The sequence below is a fragment of the Melanotaenia boesemani genome, chromosome 11 (assembly GCF_017639745.1).
Source record: "Melanotaenia boesemani isolate fMelBoe1 chromosome 11, fMelBoe1.pri, whole genome shotgun sequence".
NCBI classification, from domain to species: Eukaryota; Metazoa; Chordata; class Actinopteri; order Atheriniformes; family Melanotaeniidae; genus Melanotaenia; species Melanotaenia boesemani.
In genome coordinates, this window is record NC_055692.1 from 31512573 (window position 1) to 31536186 (window position 23614).

A 23614-nucleotide genomic window follows, 5' to 3' on the forward strand; every position below is an offset into this window, starting at 1 on the left:
GAGGTTCAGCATGTGTAGAAGATATTTTTTAGCAGCAGACCCAGAAGAGCTCCTGTTGGCTCTTTCGTCATTTTTTTTAACAAAATACATGATTAATGGCAGATCACATCTTTACAGAATTTTCTTTATTTCAGACATTGCCAGAATATATATGTCTGATTGCCAATGTGTGGGCCGCAACTTCTTAAATTTAGCCACAATTTCAAGTGTCCAAAAGAGCCTCATGATGAGCTTCCATCTAAACTCCCTCCATATGTTCGAATTGGTTACTAGATACGCTTCAGTACAAATTTCTTCTCATATAAATTTACACGAATTAGATTTTCCTTCTCTCTTTTATCTAAACAGTAATATTCGGGTCCATGCCCAAAAGTATTTGGTAACACAAGCTTATAAATTTAGTTTGTTCTTTTTGTTTGTTTTTTATAAGTTATTTTGTTTGGGCTTTTAACAATAGAAAGTACTGTGACCCATTCTTGTAATTTCACTTTTGATCAACATCTAACAAGAGGGATGATATTATTTCATGAAGTAATTCTTTAACCACATTTTTTATGTGGTTTTAGGTCTTTCATTTTCAGCAGCATTTTTAGGCGATAATACCAGGCTGTATGTCAGTATTGTTGTGGAGCTTTAAGAGGCGGGGGGGGAGAACCGGTACAGGTAAACAGTTTTAATAAGGTAAAACTTAACTTACAAAACAAAAGACTCTGGGGGGGAACGGCTGACATGACATGGACGATGTCTAACTGTAACAAACAGTAAAAAGAAGCCACAAACAATGGACCAGCGACAAGGAACTGAAGCCGATGGCTTAAATACACTGAAGGATTAACAAGGCACAGGTGAGGTGAATGAGCTAATCATACCAGGTGAACTAATGAGCAGGAATTAAAATGCAACGCAGAGCTAAACAAGACCCTAAACGCCACAAACCACGAAAATGACAAAAACCCAGAACATAAACCATGAACATAAAAACCAAGAACATGAAACAACATAACATTAAACAAGGAACATAAACCATGAATCTTGACAAGTATGGCTCTATTTCTAGCAACGCCTCTGGCTTACTGACTGATTCTTTCTGACTGGGTTTCATTTTGTTCAAAATTTTTCTTAAGGATGCTCTGAAGAAATCTCCTCTGTTTAAGTTTTTGAATTAAAATAGATGGCATCTCCACTGGAGGGAATAGTGGTGTATGAAGACTGTTGCCTAACTGGTGCAGTAAAGATTATCTGAGGAATTGAACACTGGGATCAACCATTTCACATTGTCAGTTTTCATATAGTAGTGAATATTGGAATTACATGTTTTTTCATGTCTTCCAAAACCAAAGAACTAGCCAAGTCAGAGTAATCTGTTAAAAAAAAATAAAAATAAAAATAAAAAAATCCATTTTTAACATAGCATGATGATGGTTCTGAGTTAAGATCAACAACTCAGGAGAGAACAGAAAAGTAGTTTCATTGTCAAAATCTAGGTGATTTTTAACTGAAAATCAAAATAAGAGTAACCTAACCTTTACCTCTGTTTAATAATCTTACATTTGTTCTCCCTACATCACCACCTGTCTCCAAAAGTGGATTTCTGCTGGAACCCATGTGTCAGGTGGTAATTGCTTTCTAGAGGTGAAGTAATGTTGCGTGTCCACTACTATGCATTGTTTTCATGGAGCTTAAACATCATTACAGCACGTTATGTAAAAGAGGTTGGTTTGCAAAGCAAAGACGTCTGCCACGGTGCAAAGTCACTGATAACAGTTAATTATAATAAAGGCTGATGGCCCTCATTATTTATGCATCACCCAACAATGTCTGTAAAGGGAGAGCTGATTTTGCAGAGCAGACTGAAAGAGTTTACATGACAGAGCTGCCAGATATGAGCTGAGTTTAAATTTATCCCATGTCTTCCTCCATAATTTCTTACATCTAAAGCATTGTGAAGCCTCTCCTGAAGAACATGGGCTTGCCCTTCAGCATAAAACATGTAGCAGTTCATCAGCGCTGTCAGGATGTGCACGCTTTGAGTTCTGGCTGCAGTACATGTAAAGACATAACAGCTCACAGTTGTCATAGGAAGTTTCGGCTCATTCATCTTATTTAGAGCAGCAAGTTGTCGCTCTGACAGCTTCATGAACCCTCACTTTACTCAAAATAAAGCCCACCAGTGACAACAGCTCTCTGCTGATCTGCCAGGGATTCGGTCCAACTGAGGACTCGGTTCAGTTGGGTAGTGCATCATTTTTCTGGACCTTTTAAATAACACGTTGCACTCTCCACCAAAAGTAGCACTGCACTAAGAAGTACTGAAGGAGATGATGAGACACACAAGGAAGAAGAAAATTTGTTCATCTATTAGTTAATGCAGAAGAACTTTGGTTTCTAGTACATAGCAGCTAAATATGGATCAGCTGCATCGGATCCTTGTGTTTGTCTTGTGTTGATCTGATTTCTATCAAAACTTTTTACAAATTCTTCCACGTCTGACCCTTGAGCCATTTCTCCTGTCCAGAGCTGCCTATCATCCCACACGCTTGTGTTTTAGTTGTGTTTTTTACCCATAATGTCGTGCACTGAACCCACAGTGCACTATGTTTTCTAATCCGCTTCCTGTATTTGGTCCGTTTGAAGCGGACCAAGACCCACATTTGTAGGCAGACCGAGTCCGCTTCTTTGATTCAGATCAGAATTTGTTTGGACATCCCCAAACAAAACAGACTTTCTACAGACTTGGATTTAAATAAAAAAAAAAGGCTGGTGTGAATGTGCCCTTAAAGGATGTTCAATTCTTGGATTGCTGTAGAAGAAAGTCAAGTGTGAGGAATTTCTCCTAAGGATGAAAGAAACCTTCATAACTTTCCACACAAGGACAACACAATGGTTATGTATATTTTGTGTTAACACTGTTTACTGAGTATTCATATGACTTCAGTTTGTTTACGAGTTCTGCCGGTGTTTACATGACGAAAACAGTGCACACTTTTGACAACTACTCCCGGGAGTTGACCAATCAGAGGCACCCTGCATCAGAGGGAGGCGGGGCTAAGGGAGGAGGAGTCTCATTCTGCTTGTTTCTGGCAGAGGCTGATCTCAGAGGATCGAAAAGAGGTTGTAAAAAATGCTGGATTGATTTCTGCCCTTGTGGACTCGCATATTAAAATAAATTAGCATAATAGAACCACTTTAATGATGTCAGGTCCTGAAAGGAGAAGGGTTAGCGCCCAAAAACGTAACACATATTAAACTTTTCAAAGAGCAGCTTCTGGTGTGCGAACTATACTTAATTATCTAAGGTCCTGAATGGAGAACAGGTTAAAACAGCCCCATGTCAATGCCATGTTTCATTGGCTCTTGCAGGCTCTAATGGCCTATGACATGGTTTAATGTGACATCCAATCTGCCTTTAAATCTGCCTGAATAACACAAAGTAGTGGAGTAGTGGAGAACATAGCTCCTTGTGAACCAGAGTATGGTTGGCAAACCTGTTTTTGGTGGCTGGAAAATGCCCTGTGTTTGCACTGACTTTGGCTGTTCCAATTATCAAATCATGAAACTGATCAAGGTTATTTCAGGGTTCCTTATTTTAAGTCATAAAAAAGGGAAGATGAGCTGAGGATTTCACAAAAAAACAGAGGAATGGCTTGTAAACCTTTTGTTGGGATCAAAATTATTCAAAGCATACAGAGTTTGCAATGATCACTATGTAAAAATGTTTGCTTCAGTTGATAAGAGTTCTCTGTTTGCTTCTGCTGTTTTGATGGTAATTTAAAGTTCATGGGGCATAGCTGCATTCTTGTTTTACTCATTGGGTTGTTAAGCAAGACACAATGTCTAATGAGCTAATCTTAATTGTAAGTTAATATTTTGGTTCATTTATGAGGATGTCCTTGTAATCTTTGTGACAAAGACAACATAAACTGGGCTCCTACGAAAAATCTGGACCACAATGGAGTAGCAAACACATAGTAATGATGCCTTTAAAAAAAGCCAACATGCACAATTACACACTTAGAAAATATTTGTCATTTATCATGGTCATAATCCACACTGCTTTCACACTGTCCATCCAGACACTAAAGAATTTCTGTGATTTCATCTGCTTGACGGTGTAAAAACTCATGTGAAGCACTAGATACTGAACTTACAGGTATTTCTCAAAATATACACTACCGTTCAAAAGTTTGGGGTCACTTCCCTATTGAATCCCATGGCAAAGTGACCCCAAACTTTTGAACGGTAGTGTAAAACCTTAAAAATTTGTTGGATAATGTATAAGCGTCTATACCAGATCACCATCTCTGGTCCTAAAAGGCCACTGTGTCCCTTTCTGCTACACACCTGAATCAAAAATATGTCATTAACAAAACTGTGGGGAAACTTTTCACTTGAATCAGGTGTGTTGCAGCAGGGACACGTCTTAAACCTGCAGGACAATGACCCTCAAGGACTGTAGTTGGTGATCCCTGATCTATGCCATCACATAGTTTAACCTTTCTAAGGTGTCTAGCATTTGAACTTCAGATATTTTGGTTTATTTGTGAAATTGTATATGTATATATCTTAGTACCAGTCAAGGTGTTTTTAAACCTTGATTTTTAACCCCCAAGCATGTTAGGTGATTGTATAAACCCAACCAGGAAGCAACAGTCAGATTGTTGTTGTAACATGTTGCTGTGTTGGTGTGTCACTAAGGCATACAGTGAAATGGCTTTTATTTATTCAGTTTAATTCATCTTTATTTCTATAGCGCCAATTCACAACAGCAACATCTCAGGGCACTTTACAGACAAATACATTTAAGCCAATTTATAGTAACACAGTTAAGGAAATATCAATAAATTGCATTAAATCTTGATTTCAATTCAATCCTCCATCTTGATCATGCACAGGACTGCAGGCGACAGTGAAAAGGAAAAAACTCACATTTAACAGGAAGGAAAAAAACTTTAGCCAGAACCTGATTCAGGAAGGGTGCCCATCTACCTTGACCGGATAGGGTGGAGAGGACAAAAAGTAGAGACCAACAGATGCTGCAACTTTTAGCCAGGAAGACCTACTGAAAGGAGAAATACACGTTAAGATTGCCAATACTGTTATTTGTTTATACATGGAAGATAAGGAGCAGAGAGGGGGAGGAAGTGCACAGTACATCATGGACATCCCTCAGCGGTCTAAGCCTAGGACAGCATAACTAAGGAATGGCTAACAACCCCTAATTTATCAAAAAAAAAAAATAAAAAGTATAATCTTAAGGATAGAGAGGATCTCTGCCTCCCAAAACCAAACTGGGATCTGGTTCCACAAGAGAGGGGCCTGATAGCCGAAAGCTCTGCCTCCCATTTTATTATTAGAGACTCTAGGAACCACAAGTGTCTGAATTAAGGTGCCAGTGGTGTTGTAGAGAATATATTTTAGCCTGAACCATGATTATTTTCTGACCCCAAACAAGCAGTTTTCATTTTATCTCCAAATTTAGCAAATAAGTAACCATGCAAATAACCTGTGGTTTAAAGCAGCATTACTGAACTTTGGCAGATTTTCTTACTTTGGCGCCCCCTAAATGATCTTATTTTATTTAACATTTATTTATACAGGTAGTCCCATTGAGACATGCAGTCTTAATTACAAGAGAGATGATTTAGCATATTGTCTCTTCTCTGAGCTCTCTCCAGTCCAATGTTGACTCATGTCTTACCCGTTGCTCTGCCACTTTATTGTCTCTCTGCTGAATCAACCATGGTGGGTTCAAAATCCCCCTATTCCACTAGGAATTACTATAAAAACTGTGTTTTTCACATGACTGCATATACGCATATAGACTACACACCCACGTTAGATTAAGTAGTTTTTGTGACATTTTCTGCCTTTATTTAATTTGACATCATACCACATTGCGTTTTACATACTTAATGTTATCTCAAGGCTCTGCATGATCTACATGTTGCAGACTTTCACACGTTTGTTTACTTTGAAGCAGAACGAGGCACAGAGCTAAGAGCGGGGCATGTACTATTCTTATAGTGTCTTATCTGTTTGAAACCTTTGACAACACAAGGTTAATCCCCAACACTTTTTATAAGTTGTAATAAGTCTTAAAGAAACAAAAAGAAATAGAAAATAGGGTGATCTGAGAGCACAGATCCAGCAGCACATTGTAAAGTTTAGTACAGGCTGTGATCCTCAGCATCCTGCATTATGCAGCTCCACAAACAGCTTTCTCCCTGATACCCTTTGAACAAGCAGTATTCTGTTTACATCAGACTCAAGTAAATGTTTGAAGTGCCTTATAGCGCCATCAAACCAAGTTGCCTAATCTGTTATTCAGGTCTGTGTTTAAGCCCTTGTGGTTGAGGTCTTAATAACAAAGACCAATCTTTGATGAGAGGAATCCTATAATAGAGTCAGAATATATTTTAGTGTGTCTGCTGAGCTGCTCATAATAAATCCTCCTCACAGTATACCAGTAAAATAGAATAGATTTATATGCAAATTGGAAGCTTGTGATACCACATTGCCAGCAGGTATTAAAAAATAAGCAGATCTTAATAGAATACCTTTTGCTTGCTAGTTGCACTGTTATAAAAAGCTGCTGAGTATTCAACACAAAGAGGGTTAATTCTACTTTTAATGTTGCTTGCTCACCTTTGACAGTTTCTTTAAAGGAGTTGAGAATTTGGAGTTTCTCCTGCAGCAGCCGGAAAGTAGACAGGGCAACAGTGGAGGCACTGGTAGAATTTGAATAGATGCCAAAGGGGTGAGGGCACAATGGAAAGTTTAAACTACAGAAACAACTGAGTACATGATATTATCACTGCAGACTTATGTCACTGAACAACGCACTTTCTCATAAAATAATATGCACATAAACGGCATGTTTGTTTACTTAATTAAATTGACCTACTGTCTTATTTACCAGTTATTTGATTTGTGTAGTCTGTTTGCTTAATTTTGCAATCTATTTGTCTCATCAAAAAACAAACATGAGTTCCCCAAACCCAAATACCAGAAAATATGAAATATGCACTTTTTTTATCAGCTTATCCAAAACATAGTTATGTCACAATCTGTGGTTGAACGTTGTGAGATGATACTGGTTCCCCAGGCTGTGGTTTGCTGTAAGGTAACATTCATATGATATGGCAGGAGTCCTGATACCCAAACAGAAAGATTTCTGTACCATAAAATTCAGATTTGTGTTACCATCTAACTATGTGTTTTGTCATATTTAAATCCATCCAAATACATTAATTCAAACTCTAACCACATGTCAGTGGGAATAAGTAGAAAAGTGCAACTGCTTGAAAAGTCTGAAAGCAGCAATCTGTCCCAGAAACAAGTTCAGTCACAATCATCATCTCCAACCCTTAAAAGCGTTTGTAGCCAAGTAAGCATTGGTAAGATGTGGAGAGAGTGAATGACATCATTTTTACTGTGGATAAAGCTCTGCTGCCTCCCATGTGATCTAGTGATGGCCGTATTGATACTCCAGATTTAATACTTAGATAACTGCCTGTCAAAATATTAGATTCAATATTTGTTTAAATATTGTAACACCACTAAACTAATACACAACTTCTGAGAGTATTAAGCTATAAAGTTCTGCACCACAACCAGCTGTGGTGTATTTCCTCATGGCACACAATTAGATGTCATGATAGATGTCCTGGTGTCATGGTGATGATGATGCTAGTGTAAGTGATAATGATGTTGTGTTTAATATCATACTGGTTTAATGCAAGTTTCTGGACAGTTTCTTTCAGTTTAAGGAAATCTGTCTTTAAAATCTTCTAATTTTTAATAGAAGATTTGAGTTGGAGTGATACAGTGTATTGTTAAAACGAGGTAGGGCCATATACGTTTATACTTCTGATTTCTTTTCAGACATGAGAAATGTGAAACTGTAAATATTCTAACTGTTGTAAATGTAGTTTAAAATAAACTAAGATCTAAATTTAATAATTTAATATTCATTTCTTGTCTATTGTATTAGCATTATATAAGCATTTCTTTCAAGTATTTGTGCTATTTATGTGTTTTATTCATATTTTATATTGCCCATTGGTATTGGTATTGATGAAAAAGTACCATCACGTATCATATTGAAAGGAAAAATGTTGAAATACCCCGTCCCTAATGTGATCTGCCTCACATTCTGCATGCCACATATAAAATGTACTCATCAAATCTGGGTGGTCTATTTAAGCTGTGAACTTCCTGTCTTCTTGTCTGCCTCATACTTGCTGCTGCTGCAACCAACACACGATCTGCTTTTTTTAGCCCCTCTGTCGACCCAGCATCCACCTGAAATTTCTTTCATCACTCTATTATGAAGTCTTGAAAATGTACGTGTAAGGAATGATGGGATCAAAGCCTGAAACCAAACTTGAATTACTCTCTTTTCATATTCATGCGAGGTTCTTGAACTAATATGTAGCTATTTATAAGGTTGGCTTGCAAACATTACTATTACTGCTGTAATAGTATATTTTAAAGCTGAGTAGCAGCTGGACCCTGTGTGGCAACAAGGGTGGACCAAAGACCCATTTCACAAGGGAACAATAAAGTGTACTTTGCCTTGATCTTGAAAATATTTCATATTGGGCTGAAAAGTCTCTCTATATATAGTATATTTAGTCAGAAACAGGTTTGCACCACTTTATGCAATGCACACAAGAACAGAGCCGTCTCTTGTTCCTGTCAGTGTTTTATGCTTCAAGCTTCATATCCTGCTTGTTCTTTTTAAATGACGCCTGCTACTAAAATGAATTGCTGGTCAACAGACCAGTGAAAACTGATATCACCTACTCCTTAGCCCTGACAGTTTGATTCTCACCAGAGTACAGAGGAAGGCTCATCTGCAGGCTCCTGAATACTGATAGATAAGTAATGTGAGAGAACACATCAACTAGGTGCAGACAAGGTGCCAAATTCAACACATTTTTTACTCATCAGGCTAATTAACCTATCTGGAGCGAGGCTGCTGCTTTATATCACCAACCATCTGCTGATGTGCTGTCTGTGCCATTCCTGTCCCTCCACCCACGTCTCAGCAGGCACGCCACCCATCAATCACAATCTGTTGTTCCCATGATGAGGGTCTTCTGCACCATAGTTTGTTCATTGTTAATGATGAGAACATGCAAAGGAAGATATGGTCAGAAAAAGAGGTGACATCTGCTTATCTGCTGCTTCCAGCTACATTTAGCAGTGGGAGGAAAAAGGGAAATAAAAATCTTCCACTTGAAAGTAACCGTCAAGCCAATAAATGCACCTTGCAGCATATCTTGCACACCTGATTAACTGTGCTCCACTACAACAGTTCCATTCAAAAGTCCCCTGATAGTAGTAAAATTATTCTTGTTTTGGTTGAGCAGAAGTCCCATGTTTCAACTCTTCCATCACAGGTTTGAATCCTGGCATGTGGCCGTCAGCTGCATGTTACCCTCCCCTCTCCCTGCCCCCTTTCCTGTCACACTATAGGCTTCAAGTGCCCCCAAAAAAACAAAAAGAAGGTAACTCCTGGGACCTGGGACCACAGCAGCATCTTTAAAATTGGTTCCAAATAAATAAATTATTTAAATATATAATGCAAATGTAATTCTGGCAAACTACCCGGTTATGATAACATCTATTTAAGTGTATTATTTTCTAACGTAGACAAGTGACGCAAATCAGCGCTTGCAGTCGCCATTCATTATCAAATAGCCAGTGAAATAAATTCTTACACCCTGCTACTGAAAAAGTGGATAAAAAGAAACAAATGCTTGAAATGAACAAAATAGATTCACATTAATTATGTGTTGTTTAACGAAGTTTAGACACACTCCCCAAGGGAATAAAGCATAAATATCAGTAGAAGATCTAGACTTTTATTCAAGGAGAGGCCAGAGGGTGGACAAGATTTTATCAGAGGGGCCATTTACTAAGACAGGAAATAATTTTGTTCTTCCCTTTAACACACACACACACACACACACACACACACACGCATGCACACACACACTCACATACACAGCTGTGATAACTGTGGTCACATTAGCCAAGTCAACTGTGTTCATAAAGCACTTTAAAAACAGCAGCAACCACTAACCAAAGGTGGGGGGGGGCAGAAAGCCGTAACTTTCTCTGTGGAAGTCATTTAAAATCAAACCACAGTGGTTTCATTTTTTTAGGATTTACCGTTATTCCCACAATGTTTTTGAAAAAGAAATGGTCTCTTGAAATTCTAAGCAACAGAAATAACTGAAATTATATTTAATTAATCTCAGTTACTAATGGCTGAGAAGCAAGAATGTCTTAGAACTGTAAAGAATAACAGGAGAAGCTGCATTGATGATTAGATTTAAAAAAACTAGACATATTTTATTACCTCAGCTCCCCAAGGGCTCAATTTTCTGCTAAATATACAGAATATTCAAATCATTAAATACATTTATGCTTGACAGAACACCTGAGAAATCACCTTCAATGAATGAGATCACCCTTGTGATGATGAGTGCAGCATATATGAAACATGCATGTGTAAGCAGAGCAGAAAGAAGTGTGCAGAGATGGGATTATTTAATGTGGATGACAATAAAGCCTCTTTTTGCTGATTAGATTTAAAGCAACTCTTTGTGCAAAGCCTCCATACATCTAACACATAAGAGTAATATCTGTATGTGTGAAACTTAGAAGGGCTATATATTCATTTATTGAAATAAATCAGCATGTGTCGTTTCATATCTTTCACCTTTACAAACACATGCTAAGCAGGCTGAGGGTGGACACTAAGGCATTTTGTGACTAGCAAGCCAACACACTTATATTTACCCTTTTATTGCTGATAAACAGCATGTCAGCTTGCTGGAAACCCCTTTTCTGCAGCACACCTCCACCATGGCTTTTTATGTATTGCAGTCATGCTGAGGCAGGCTGGATTGTCCTTATGATGTCCTCATACAAACAAACTGTCAAACACCTCCTTGTGTGTATCTGCACTTTGCATGTGGCAAGGGGAAAGTAACCAGCCGGCTCTGCCAGCAGAGACCAGTAAAAAGTAAATGTATGAATGATGAAATATTCATGATTCCAAAGCCCTCAGCAGAGCCCCTCACAGCCTGAGCTCTGGTGGGAAAAACACATGAGACACAACAGAGTTAACAGACACCCTTAGAAACTAGCTTGTTCTTCTGTTTTTAAATTAGCTTTTTGTCTTGCTTAAATATTTCACTGATGTCCAAAAAAAAGGTCATGCACTCTAATGTTCATTTGGACTGCCTTTAGCTTTGATTACGGCAGCATTATCTGTGGAATTGTTTCGATAAACTTCTGCAGTGTCACAAGATTCATTTCCATCCAGTGTTACATTCATTTTTCACCAAGATCTTGTATTGATGATGGGAGAGTCCAACCACTGTGCAAAGCCTTCTCCAGCCCATCCCAAAGATGGGGTTCAGGTCTGGACTTTGGTGGCCAATCCATGTGTAAAAATGATGTCTCCTGCTCCCTGAAGCACCCTTTCACAAGCTGAGCTTGATGAATCTTGGCAGTGACATCTTGGAATATGCCATTGATGGAATTGATGAAATAAGCTGCTCATTCAGAATATTCGGCTGTCAGCTGACCTCATTGTTTGGACACATAATGTTGCTGTACTTAGACCTGACCACGTGCAGCAACCCCTGATCATAGACTGCCCCCTCAGGCTTGTACAGTGGGAACTAGGCATGATGGCTGCATCACATCATCTGCCTCTTTGTTAACCCTGATGTCCATATGACCTTCTTCCATTGGTCCAGAGTCCAAACCTTGGTGCCCTAGCAAATTAAAGCTTTTTCCCTTCAATTCACTTCACATTGTTCATGTGGAAATGTTCTTACTTTCACTATTAAACACAACCCTGAGTTCTTCTGGTGTTTTTTTCTTATGATCTGATCTCTGATTCCCATCATTCAGGATTATTTTCTGAACACATTTCTTGCTGGAAGACGATGATTCCCCACTTTTCAGTTTTTAATAATGTGTTGGACAGTTCTATACCCAGTTTTAGTAGTTTGTGCTTCTCGTTAGATTTTTCCCAATAATTTGAATTTTCTAAAGCATCTCTTCTACAACCACAAAATGTGTCTTCTCACATGTTGTTAAACAAATGACTATTCAATGCATCATTTGTTGTTAAATAACTTTTTAGCTGAAACATCATTATCCATGTAGTAATTATCCAATGAGAGGGTTTTACATATTCCCTGATTTAAATGATAAGGGTTTGTGTGTGTGTGTGTGTGTGTGAGAGAGAGAGAGAGAGAGAGCAAGAGAGAGAGAGAGAGGGAACAGGTGATTTTAATTTCATATGCAAACGTTTTTATTAAAGTACTTATGTACTTATGTAAAGCGCTTTTGGGCTGCTCCCTGTATAAAAAGTGCTTAATAGATTTGATTAGATTTATTCATTTAATTTATTAATTGATTGATTGTTTGTTTGTTTGTTTGTTTAACCTAAATCCCAGTTAGAACTGAATTGAAATTTCATGCTATATTGAAATAAAATTTTAATCCAGGAAATGTTGCTTCTCAGTTTTGCAACATGATGCTGCCAGCCAATGTCCAGCGTTGTTATGGTAAACTAGGTTAATAACTGGAAAAAAAATCTTAAAATAGTATAGTGACTGTTTTTATCCATAAACAACATACAAATAACCTCTACCCAAAACTATCCAGGTCATCATTATCATTAAAATGTTTTTTCTCATATATTCCTGCTGATCAGCATGAAAAGTGAGACTTGATGAAACTTGAGTCTGAGCACAAAAATATACAGAGCAGGACTAGCCGAAGGGGTGCTTTAGCTGGAAATTTTCAGTGTACAGCAATAGCAAAAATAAATACATTTTAAAAAGCAAGCGTTAAGCATGCAAATATGTTATTTGACACCATGACAGTTGACAAGCATCTGCTTATGTCAGCAATGCTCAGATCCACACGTGGCTCTGAGACTGAGCCTTGACAGGACATTTAAATTCCAAGCCGCTCCAAAAAACCTGCAACTCATGCAAAACGTTTAGTAAAAATAAATATTTAAAAATAAATATAGCTCACCAAGTTCAGAAACTGAATGTGCATTGGAAAAACTTACATTTTCTTTGGGCATTTGCAGATATGGCTTTCTGTTTTACTTCCACACTTTAGTATATTTCTCCATTTACACAATACGTGAAACTAATTTCCTGGCTCAAAGATGTTTTAACAAAAAAGTCTAAAGCGTCTAAACTTTTAGCTGAAATTATTATAACTATTATTATTTCTTCAAAAAAGCCATTTGCTCAATTTTAGGTATATTTGAATGTATACCAAGTAGATAACACTGGTACAAATATGGAATAATGGGCTTAAAATGTGACAGAAGTACAATGTAAGAAGCTAAAACCATCATCCTTGCTTCCAGGACTGTAGGTAGCAGGTGCTGCTGATTCACAAATTCACCTAAAAAATTAATCTTTATCAGTGTGATCACCTCTATAAAAGCAGAGATTTAGTCAGTTTGCTGTTCTGCAGCATTCAGGTGTGTGTTAACACAATGTCAAGGAGGAAAGACATCAGCAATGATCTTAGAGAAAATCTGTTATTGATCATCAATCCCGGAAGGGCTATAAGGTCATTTCCAAGCAATTTAAAGTTCATCATTACACAGTAAGAAGGATTATTCACAAGCGGAAAACTTTCAAGACAGCTGTCAATCTTTCCAGATGTGGATATTCCAGCAAGTTCAGGCCAAGGTCAGATGGCACAATGCTCAAAGAAGCTGCAAAATCCTTAATCTACATTTTGAAGCCAGTTACCCTCAACATGTTAAAGTTCATGGCACTACGCTTCAAAAAAGACTAAACCTGTATGACTCGTTTGGAAGAGTTACGATGACAAAACCTCTGGACCTGACCAGAAGGGACAGAAAAAGAAGAAAGAGCAAAAAGAAGCAAAAGGGAAAAGCAGAAAGAAGAAAGAGGAGACAAAAACACCACAGACAGAATGCAACGACCCATCAATCCAAACCATCACCAGACAAACTGCTGCATTTTTACATAAACACACCAGCAAATTTACTCCGAAAATTTACAGAAAAAATAGAGCTGCCAGTGATCAAGACTTCCTAAATAATAACCAAATGAAAAAGACCTATCACAAACGTATCACAACAACAACCGAAGTAGATACACAGTCACAGATAAAGAAAAAAAAATTCTCTTAGTGTATAAACCCACTGGACAGCTCAGTGACTGTCAGCATGCAGAGTGATGAGTGATGAGGAGTGGTGAGTGAACAAGGGGTCTTTCTCATCCAAACACAACAGGTTGAGTTTTTACCGAAAAGTTCTATTTTGGTTTTATCTGACCATATGGCATTCTCCCAATCCTCTTCTGGATCATCCAAATGCTCTCTAGCGAACTTCAGGCGGGCCTGGACATGTACTGGCTTAAGCAGGTGGACTCGTCTGGCACTGCAGGATCTGAGTCCCTGGTGGCGTAGTGTGTTACTGATGGTAGCCTTTGTTACTTTGGTCTCAGCTTCTGCAGGTCATTCACTAGGTCCCCCCGTGTGGTTCTGTGATTTTTGTTGACTGTTGTCGTGATCATTTTGGCCCCACGGGGTGAGATCTTGTGTGGAGCTACAGATGGAGGGAGATTATCAGTGGTGTTGTGTGTCTTCCATTTTCTAATTGCTCCCACAGTTGATTTCTTCACACCAAGCTACTTACCTATTGCAAATTCAGTCTTCCCAGCCTGGTCTACAATTTTGTTTCTGGTGTCTTTTGACAGCTCTTTGGTCTTGGCCATAGAGGAGTTTGGAGTCTGACTGTTTGAGGTTGTTGACATGTGTCTTTTATACTGATAACGAGTTCTAACAGGTGCCATTAATACAGGTAACGAGTGGAGGACAGAGGAGCCTCTTAAAGAAGAAATTACAGGTCTGTGAGAGCCAGAAATCTTGCTTGTTTGTAGGTGACCAAATACTTATTTTACCGAGGAATTTACCAATGAATTCGTTAAAAACCAGACAATGTGATTTTCTGGATTTTTTTTCTCATTTTGTCTCTCATAGTTGAGGTATACCTACGATGAAAATTACAGGCCTCTCTCATCTTTTTAAGTGAGAGAACTTGCACAATTGGTGGCTGACTAAATACTTTTTTTGCCCCACTATATTTGTGACCATTTATCTTGATTAAAGTTACTGGATAATTCAGCCTCCCTCTTTAAAGCTGGAAGACAGATTGAGTCTTCTAGTTTAGATAATAGTCTATATGTTTTTGATAATAGCTTTGGGGCATTGAGATTCAAGAATCCTGTCACTCTGATAGGTAGCTGCAAGTTTAATTGGTTAATGGTATATTTTTTACATATAATAGATTTAAGCTGGTGATATTCTAAAAAATTTCTAACTGTTTTATTCATTTAATTTCCATTGAGTAAAATTAATCAGCTTTTTGTTTTGCAGGATGTCAGCTTACATGTAAAAAATGAAGATTTGGTTATTTTTAGAAATTCCCACCACGCCATTAAAGAGGAACTGATGTTAATACTTTTAAACCACTTATGTGTGGAGCTGATGAATGGCAGGTCAAAGTTAAATAGAGCCTTACATAATGCTTGCTCAACATCTAACCAAGGTTTATCCAGACCACTAGGTTTAAGCCATTTGCAGATATATTGCAGCTTGTTAGCTAAGAAATAGTGATTAAAGTTGGGTAGGCCCAATCCATGCCTTGTTTCAAGTTGCACTATGTAACTTTCTGACCTTAAAACTCTGCATTCTGGACTTGTTTGGTAGCAAAGTGACATATATTATGTACATTCCTGGAGCCATCACTGCTCAGCAACGCTGACTTGATTACTTGACTGCACCTTTTTTAGTGCTTTTTACTCTCCTACTACGAGGCTTCAGCTTATTCACACTTGTGCTGCTAACCAGAACCAAGAAAAACCACATTAGTCCAGTTTAAACAGTTCTACACGAGCTGCCTGTTTCTTTTAGAACTGAATAAAACTTTTCCTTAAACCACACATTAATGGCCAAAGAACAAGTTATCTTACTAACAGTTCCTGTAATTACATACCTCCAGGTACTCTACAATCATCTCCTGTTAGTTTACTGAAATTTTCTCATAACAGCTGGTGGAAATTTGGAGATGCAGTATTTGTTAATTATGCCCCAAAGCTGTGGAACTCACGTCAGAGAATCCAGCTTTCTAAAATATAAATATATATAAAATCTTTTGTTAGCCTTTAACTTACACTGACTTCTTTTTAACTTAACAAGCATGCACATTTGGACCTTTTTTAATCTGCTGTTTTAACAATATTAAATTAATCTTATACATCTTTGAACATAGTTGGGATTATTGTCATTTAAATGAATGCTTAAAACTGATTTTAATGTTTCATTTTAATGTCATTTTATTTGATCAACTCACTTTTTTATTTTCCTTGTAAAACTGCATTGTTTTCATGACATGCCAAAGCTCAGTAGCAAAGGAAAGCAGCAGCACAGAGCTACTTACACATTTGCTCAAAGGGTCATTGAACATGTACACAAACTCAGACTTAGACCACTGCCACTGCCTGCTTGGGTGTTATCAGATGATTCAGCAGTTTTTAAATGAAGATTTTATTAGAACAGAGCAGCAATCTGGAAATCCCTTCAAAGTGTTTGTGGTTGATGTGTTGTTCAAAGAGGCCACTTTGTAGTCAGTTTTTTCTTGTTTAGCTGCCTGATAACAGAAACAGAAGATTCTGTCAATGAAAGCAACTTTAGAAATTCTGTTTCAAGTTTCACTGTATGTGAGCGCAAAGTGTAAAAGAGAGGCGGCAAAGGTCTGACACAGTCTGCAAATGCAACATGTGTTGTGTTCGTGTTTGACCTCATAACATTTGCTTGCAGGTATAACCTACTTGAAATTGAAAATAAGACTGGTTCCCGTAAACGGCTGCTACAATTAGCTGCTGTTGCATTTGCCGAGTCCCTCAGGTTTTTAAGTTTAAACCTGGACCTTGTAAGTTTGTACTTGTCCATGGTGGATGTTTTCATTCAGTGTGTGAACCATAGATCGTATAAATTGCAATAACTTATACGTACAATAGTGAACTGGGAATCTGTACCACCTCTACTGTGTGCAATGCTTGTTTATATTGTTTTATTTAACTTATCTTATTGTTATTTATTGCATTCTATTTGTGCTTTTCTTGCACCTTGTTGCCTCTATTTTGCTTTGTACCTGTATATATTGTGTCTTGTGCTTGTCCTGCTTTACTGTTGGTGTTGTATTGCTGCTGGTACCCAAATTTCCCTGAGGACTCTCCAAAGGGATTAATAAAGTATTTCTATTCTATTCTATTCTAAATGATGGATGTAGCCATCAATTGGAAGATGTGAAGCCGATGCCAAAGTGCCCTAAAGTGGAAAACCACTAACAACCGCTAGCCATTAGAACTAGCTCCAATAAACTGCTTTAAAAAAAATTCATGAAATGCAAAGTAGTTTTTTTTTTTAACTATAAATCATTTCCCACTGGTTGGTATGCTGGCAATCTTTCAGATGATATTTTCAGTTTCTTTAATAAAAGCCTTTTTTTCAAATGGCTTTCAAAGATCGCTGACCACCACACTTTCTTGAACAAATGTGGTTTCTGAAAGGTCAAACACCAAGCTTGGAGCTTCATAAAGTGGTTCCCTGTACATTGGCTGACACCATTGAATGCATGTCTATACATCTTTATACAGTCTTGTATTCCAGGACAAGCTAGCATCTCATACAAGTTCACCTCATCCTGTCTCAAATAGAGCTTTGTGCACCCTGCTGGCTCACCAGCAGAGAGTCCACTGAAATCTAAATTAGGTACCATTGATTAGAATTTCCTTGACAGGCTAAACCTATTTTAGTAAAACCTTTGAGTCTGGGGGTCTACTCTTCACTTTGCTGGTGAAGTGTGCTGTCATCATGCTGCAAAAGCTCTCTAAGACTTTCAGACAAATGGATGGTGCTGAGTTTGGTAAAGCAATTAAACTGGTGTCAGTTATGCAGAATAAACCATTCCACTGTAAGGAAAATTAGTTTGATCTTCTGTTTCTTTGGCTTGCACAGAGACGCATGACTCAGCACCGATGTTACTACAGGTAAGATTAAAATGCCAGCTATTTCTGTGCCTTGCATTGACTCCAAATATCTCCTCTGTGGACACATAAACTGTATGCTGCTTCTAAAAAGCTTTCAAAGCTAATGATTTTCTTCCAGATTACCAATGAAGCCCCACTCACTCCTTGTTTCTGTATAATTTTCTGACATTAAGGGAGTTAATTTTTACATGCTTCTGCCCTCAATTTCAAATTTGCACCAAATCCTCTTAATAGATTACACGGCATCAAAAAGCACACACAAAAGCAGAAGAGGGGTAAAGTCAATATCCGTGACTAAGCTTATTTGCCCTTAGTGATGATTTGACAGCCACCATCGGACAGGGGGATGCTGAGATGCACTTTGCCACCACATTACATCTGATCCACAACAGCAGACAAGGCTTATAAAACAGGATATGGAGAGTTCGCAGCAAACAGCCCTGACTCTGACAATTGCCATATGGGACCTTTTAAAAGCTACATCTCAGATGGTCCACAGGGGCTGTCATTTTCCTTCAATTTCACTTTCAGTGTCGCAGAGGCTACCCATAGCCAATTAGTCCAACGGTCATCAGTGGGAAAGGAGATGGGCTGCAGTCACTGCTGGTCCTCAGATGGCTGACCTTGGGAGCAGCATTCTTTCCCTGCATGCATCTGGGTCTATAGAGGCAGTGGAGCTTAAAGGCATCATCTCTGCTGCACCTCCTGCCCCAAATTAGATAGGAGGCACTAGATTACACAAAACATCTAATATGGATTGCTTCTGCCCCCTAGTGGTGTAGTAGTAGACATTCTAGAGACCAATAGCTCCAACAACAGCACAATGTGATGATTAAGTGGTATGAAAGACAGAAGTCTGGTGAAGGCAGGGTCGTACAGAGGCCTGGCTCATATCAACACTGTGACAAGTCATGATTAAGCAGAGTGTGCTGAAAACCTGGTCAACAAGACTTTGTGTGGTCTGGATTTTCCATTACGCAAGGACAAACTGACTCCTTGCAAAGTCACAGAAAAGATCTTGAGAAGCAGCAAGAATAAATGCTTTTGAAACTGTTCTTGACTTTCAAAACTAGGCCAGTCCTGATCAGGAAATTGCACAAAGGACGTGTGCAGCCTCTTTAATTCACACCCTCTGTAATGAGCTTATGAATTATGAGTTTTCCAGGGGAAATAATGGATTTTTATGCTGAAGGAGCAGCCAGAATGACAGCCACTATAAAAGGAAAAAAATGACTTGTGCAGTTAAAGTCAGCCATTATGGAAATGTCAGGTCATTTCTTTTGCCTCTGATGTCAGGCTTTTTAACAGCAATATGTTAAATGTAATCCATTCACCATGTGTACATACTGTAATTATAATCATAACAAAATAATCAGGAAATTGAATTCTACTACTGGATGTCATTATTGGGTCTCACTGGCAATTATCCAGTCAATTCAGCTTGAGGAGAAAAGCAACATGGAGCATGCACTGAAAGGACATTGTCAATTGTCTCTGTACCGTGAAATTACACAATACACCCTGCAGGGCTCAACTTCTACAAAAGGTGAACATAGATGGAAAAGAATTTTATGTATTTATTTAATATACAATGCTAACTCCATGTTAAATTGCTAATAGATTTATCTTTCCCTTTCTAAACAGGAAAATGTGTGATTGATTGACTGCAAGTGTCTTCAACACCTATAAAACAGATGCCATTCATCTGCACACCTTAACAATATAATGCAACTTGAAAGGTAGTCTACACACATCACATAATGCCATGTAATTCTGTGCCAATAGGGACGACTTAAGTCATGAATTTGCACTGTACAGATAAAAAGTGAATTAAACTACACACCTTCTTAGTGAATTAAACTGATTTAATTGAGCTCTAGTCAACAGGTGAGGCATTAATGATGCCAGTATCTTCACTTTTAGCCAAACATTATCATTTAGAGCTCATTAAAAGCAAAGTGCCTCCATATGTTTCAATTAGCCCATCCAATTACTACAACAAAGTCTGTCCCCAAGGTGTACCTGAAGTAGATGTTAATGATCATGCAAATCGTTATGATGTATGACTTGACCCATGAGAGGAACATGGGAAATATGTGTAAGGAAGGTTGTAGGAGAAATGTTATTAAGAGAATACTCAGGTGATAACAAGGTTTGTTTGGTTTGATAGTAAATGTGATATTAAAATGCAGAATTTCACACATCCACATTTGTTACATATAGTGATATGGAAAAGAAAGTAAAACCTCTATTCAATACTAGCAAGAACTAAGAAAAAAAAAAAAAACTGGAACAAAATCTGCAAGGTGTCCAGATTCTTATTGCAAAACAACCCCAAATCATCATCCCTCTACCACCATGCTTGCATTGGTTTGAGGTGTTTAGTTCTAATATGCCATGTTTGTTTTTGCCAAATGTGGTACTGAGTATTAATGTTGATCATCACCAATTTTATCACGTCTTTAAAGGACATTGCTGTATGAATGTTGTGGCTTTCAATGCCTAAGGCTTACAACCATTTCCTTGTAAGAGAGAAGATGCTCCTGCAGCCTTTCCAAACAAGTCATACCTGTTAGTCTTTTACCATTTAACCTGCTAACTGATGCCTGGAGGGTCTAAGATGTAGGCTAGCTCTTGGAACTTTTACAGTTTCTCTGAGCATTGAACAGCGTGATCTTGGGCTGAACTTGGGACAACCTCTCCTGGGAAGTTTGGCAGCTATTGTGAAAATTTTCCACTAGTGAATAATCTTTCTCACTGTAAAATGACAGGTTCCAAATAGTTGGGAATTTATTTAATAACCATTGATTGATTGATTGATTGATTGATGGACAGCAACTATTGCTTCTCTAATAATATTAAAAGATTTCTTTCCTCCTGGAGATTGTGTTAATACACATCTGCATATTGAAGAGCTGCAAATTACATATCCAAATATCTGCATTTATAGAGATGCTCAATCAATCAATCAATCAAATGTATATTTATAAAGCACTTTACAACAATCCTAGTTGATCAAAGTGCTGCACTGGATCAGGAGCAGTTGGCTTCTACCCTCTTAATTCCTGTGGATGCAGTAAAGGTGCTCGTTGATACAACATGTCCGCATACTGGGTTAGTTGTTACATGTTGACTCAACACTGGTTCATCCCTTATATACATACATATATACAGTAAATACTACATATACATTTGCATTTGCTACGAGGTTTTCCACACTCAGAAGACAGAATCGGATCAAGGCACTGCCAGAAACATACAGTATACCAGTGTTCATGTCACACAAAAGCTGATGCTGCTGCTGAGTCTAAGTGTTTCTAATATAATATGAAGCTTTTATCGTGGTCTCACTCAATCATGCACACTCACAAGCTCAGTAAGTGTCACTGACCACAGTGATGAGAAAATAAATATAGAGACGGACAATCTATCTTCCAATCAACACAAAATAAATAGTCATTTACAAACTACAGACACTGAATCATATCTTTGCCATCAGAGGAGAGGATAAACAATTAAAAAGTTAACTTTTAAGAGAGGCAAGAAATATTAAATATCATTGGAACAGTACGATCTAGGATGTTAATAAAGTTTCAGGGCTTCATGTTAAAGCATAGACAGGGTGGCCATCTTTAGCAATAATCTCCAAAAGGCCTCATTAAGTTTGTTTTTTGGACACTGTGTGGAAGAAAAGTTTGGGTTTCTATGGATAAATTTCTATATAAACAGTATGTTGATAAACATCTCTACAGTATATAGATACACACATATATTATTCATGTAGACATGTTTAGATTACTGTGATTTCTAGTATTGACAGGTTTGTTGGGCATGATTGTCCTCATGTCTGGCATGCAGCGGTGGTCTTTCCTCTGCCTCTCTACACTGATAGATTCTTTGATATTCATCCTCGACTCGAGGATAAGAACATTTCCATCCCCAACACATCAACTCATCACAAAGATGACGCTGTGTATTTGCATCTGGATGTACAAATTTGTGTTGATTTGCTTATTTTAATGATTACCAACTACTTATAAAAAATAATAAGATGTATGTGACACTATTGGTGCATAACAAAACTTTGAATGAAATACAGTGTATTTTGAAGCAGTTTTATTTATTTATTTTTTATTGTCTTCTTCCCTTTGCTCATACACCCTCACACAGATTGCACCCTGGGCGCTTGTCCACTTCACCCCAAACAAAAACAGTCCCTTCTGCCCGGCAGCTGTCTCGCCATGGATCATGTGTTATTTCTGCAACTCTTGTGTGCAGACCAAACACAGCACCTAGAAATAACTGTAATTTTGAAACTCAGTCAAAAATTAAATATGCAATTCAGTCATTTAAACATAAAATGTAGGAAATAAGAAGCAAACTAACTTTTTTGATGGTATAAGATCACAATGATCCCAAACCTTTGAACACTGTTTACTGCTTGCAGCCTATTTGTCATGGAAATCATTAAAATACACCAAATCTCCTCACAACCCAACATTTTCTAGAACAGTGATGCATATCATAGCTTGTATAGCACCAAAGCTGTCAAGCTGCCATCGCCTCAGAAAGGATTAAACCTATATGAGCCTATAAAACGGTGACGATGAATCCTCAAAGTCATCAGTCATGTGACTGGTGTTTTGTTACAAACCTTTATGTTGTGGTTCAAACCCTTCCCCTTCAGGATGAGTGACACAACCTCTGAAGCATCAGTATCCTTTACCCATCACTAACTACAGAACAAAGCAGAAATAAAATATGTTTGTTAAAATCTGCAAATGCTAACCTAATTTAAGTTGTCTCTTTTACACGGATAGGGTAGTCAGCCCCCCTCTGCAAGCATTAATTCATTTTCTACCATTTAGTAAATTTCAGGGCTTGTAGAAAGCTGCAGCTTGTCCCAGCAATTAGAGGGCGAGAGGCCGGGTACACCCTGGACAGGTCACCAGTCCACCGCTGCCTCTGCAGACAAACACCACATTCTGTTTTATTCAATTTCAGTTTGTTTAATAAAAGACTATTACTCTGAGTTCTCATTAAGTTAAACTCTGCCAATCTTTCACTCCACACACGGTTTAATAATAAAGGTGATGGAGCCACTGGTCTCCATTACAACATATGTTAGGCTACCATAATCACGTTGGCGATGGCTGGTCTCACATCTTATCTTTTTTCCCTCCGTAAATGTCTCAGAAGTGAAAACAAATAGCATGCTTTGTAATCACAATGTACCCCAGTGCAATGATCACAAAAACAGGTAGTTTCTGGATACACATGTAGCTCTCTTACTCACACACACTCACACACACACACACACACACACAAGTATGCAAGAACCATAGACTGTATATAAAAGATGGGCGGAGCCTCCGTGACGGGACCCGTAGGTTTCTGAAGAGCAAAAGTGAAGCTCATTGGGCAGTTCCTACCATCGCCATCTTGGCAGCGTCATGCTCGCTCCC